The sequence below is a fragment of the Arachis duranensis genome, chromosome 10 (genome assembly GCF_000817695.3).
Source record: "Arachis duranensis cultivar V14167 chromosome 10, aradu.V14167.gnm2.J7QH, whole genome shotgun sequence".
Taxonomy (NCBI): Eukaryota; Viridiplantae; Streptophyta; class Magnoliopsida; order Fabales; family Fabaceae; genus Arachis; species Arachis duranensis.
In genome coordinates this window covers 74,937,453-74,940,486 of record NC_029781.3, presented here as the reverse complement: position 1 = coordinate 74,940,486, position 3,034 = coordinate 74,937,453, and the positions used below count along the sequence as shown (strand labels likewise).

Genomic DNA, 3,034 nt, shown 5'->3' with positions numbered 1-3,034 from the left:
ATATACTAAAAACTAACTAAAACATACTAAAAACATACTAAAAATAATGCCAAAAAGCGTACAAATTATCCGCTCATCAATTCCGCTCTTAGATTTGGAATTGTGTTACCAGGAAGGCTATTAGTGGTCCTCTGATCAATTTCATTAACTCTGGTGGCTATTTGACCCATTTGAATCTCCAGGTTCTTGATGGACACTCTGGTTTCCTGTCTAAAACCTGTCAATATTGCTTCCAAATCATTGTTCTGCTGGACACCGCCCTGAGAACTATTGTTGAAGTTTTGAGGTCTCTGAGGTTGGTCCCTCCATCCAAAATTTGGGTGATTCCTCTACCCCTGATTGTATGTCTTAGAATATGGATCATTGTTGGGATTCCTAGGACCACTCCTCATGTAATTCACCTGTTCAGAAGAGGGTTGAGCATAATCATAATTATCATTTTGCATAAAGTTACCTGCCATGTAATAGGAGATCTCTGGAGGTGGATTTTGGGTGTGGATAGTTGAGACTTGCATGCCACCCATGTGTTGAGTAAGTAGATTTATTTGCTGATATAAGCTTGTTCTGAGCAAGAATAGCATTAAGAGCTTCCACTTCCATGACACCCTTCTTCTGAGGAGCCTTAGAGTTCACAGAATTCCTATTAGATGAGTATAAATATTGGTTGCTAGCAACCAATTCAATAAGCTCAATAGTCTCCTCTGGTGTCTTCTTCTTGTGCAATAAACCTCCTGCAGAATTGTCTAAGCACATCTTGGACATTTCACCCAAGCCTTCATAAAAGATATCTAGTTGAGTCCATTTGGAGAACATGTCCAGAGGGCATTGCCTAGTCAGTAGCTTGTATCTCTCCCAAGCTTCATACAGAGTTTCACCATCCTTCTGTCTGAAGGTCTAAGTCTCCATCCTAAGCTTAGTCAGCTTCTTTGGTGGGAAAAATTTTGTGAGAAACTCAGTAACCACCTTGTTCCAAGTATCCAAACTCTCCTTGGGCTGGGAATCTAGCCATAGCTTTGCTCCATCCCTCAGTGCAAACGGGAAGAGCATGAGTTTGTACACATCTGGGTTTACTCCATTTGTCTTCACAGTATCACAAATTTGCAAAAAACTAGAAATAAACTAATTTGGGTCTTCTTGGGGAAGACCATGATACTGGCAGTTTTGTTGCACCAGAGTGACCAGTTGAGGCTTCAACTCAAAGTTGTTCGCAGCAATAGGAGGCACCACGATGCTTTTTCCATAGAGAGCTGCAGTAGGAGAAGAGTAAGATCCAAGCACTCTCCTTTGTTGCTCATTCCCATTCAGGTTTGCCCCATTGGCATTATCAGTATTATTCGGATCCATAGTGGATTCTGCAACCTTGTAAAGCCTTGCTTGTTGTAAACGCCGCCTAAAAGTCCTTTCAGGTTCAGGATCAAGGTCTAAGAGATGTTCTTTGTCTCTGTTCTTGCACATAAACAAACAGAAAACAAGAAAAGATGGGAATCTCTATGTCAGAGTGTAGAAAATTCCCAGTGAGGTAATCTGTGTAAAATAATAAAATAAAAGTACTAAATAATAAATAGGTAACACCAAATTTAATTTCAGAAATTAAGAAAAATATTGGTGCTATTTATTTATTAAAAAAATTTTCGAAAATATTTTTTTAAAAAAATAGATTTTAATAAAATTAAAAATAAAACGCCTAATCTAAGCAATCAAACAACTAATAGTTGTTAATCACTATCAATCTCCGGAAATGGCGCCAAAAACTTGATGCAGTATTTGTGACCCACTAACTTACCGGCAAGTGCACCGGGTCGTACCAAGTAATACCTTACGTGAGTAAGGGTCGATCCCACGAGAATTGATGGATCAAGCAACAATAACGTTTGATAGGATTAGTTAGGCAAGCAGAAAATAGTTTTGAGATATTCAAAGAGAATTAAACAGTACTTTAAGAATTTCAGAAAGCAAGCAGCAATAAGTTGGGAATAAAATATTTGAGAGAACAGTTAAGGCTTCAGAGTTATCTATTTTTCAGATTGATTTTTCTTACTAACTAATTTAATCATGTAAGATTTAATTTTATGGCAAACAATATATGACTAGACCCTAATTCCTTAGACCTTCCTAGTCTCCTCTAAGATTCATCAGCTGCCAATTCCTTGGTCAATTAATTCCAATTAGAAGGTGAAGTTCAAATTCAGTTTATATGCCACAAAAATCCTAATTATCCAAAAATAAGGGATGTCACGTATCCCGTTAAATACAAACAATTAGAAATTTAGGATAATATGTTTTCAAGTTGTTGTTCAAGTAAAGAGCTTTTCCAAATTTTACAAGAACTCAATTAGAACATGGGTCATACTTCCATTCCACCCAATGTTCATAAAATAAAGAACGAAAACAATTATTGAAATATCAATCAAAACATAAATTAAATTAGAAAGATCAAACAAATCAATCCATACAGATAGACAGAGCTCCTAACCTTAATAATGGAGGATTAGTTGCTCATGGTTCAGAGAAGAAAAATAAGGGTTCTGGTAAAAATGTACTGTCCTCCCAATCTGATGGCATTAGATCCCTTTTTTATAACTAATCCTAATAAATTTAAAAACTAATTATCTAAAATTAAAAATAATATCTTTTCCTAAAAATAAGATTTGAATTTAAATTTGAATTAATTAACAAGTCTTCAGATGATGGGTGGGGACCATTTGATTTGTCCATTCTGCAGCTTCTAATATGTGTTTTCTGGGCTAAAAACTGGGTCAAAACGCGGCCCAAAATCCACGCCAGCGATTTCTGTAAATTCTGCAGATCGAGCACGTCACGCGTACGCGTCAGTCACGCGTACGCGTCGCTGAGCAAATCTTCAATTCACGCGTACGCGTTAGTCACGCGCACGCGTCGCCATGGATACCTCCAATTCACGCGCACGCGTCAGGCATGCGTGCGCGTCGCTCCTCGCAGCCATCTCCTTTGATTCTTGTGCTGTAGAAACTCCATCAATTTCCACCGAATGCTACCTAAAATAAACAGTATTGCA

The 3,034-nt window shown here is 37.6% G+C and overlaps 1 non-coding gene across 1 annotated transcript; it reads left to right on the top strand.

Annotated features, from left to right (window-relative positions):
* Positions 1 to 808: 808 nt before the first annotated feature.
* Positions 809 to 915, top strand: LOC127743606 (small nucleolar RNA R71). Its single transcript, XR_008004991.1, has one exon. It is a non-coding gene; the product is annotated as a small nucleolar RNA R71 (small nucleolar RNA).
* The last annotated feature ends 2,119 nt before the right edge of the window (positions 916 to 3,034 follow it).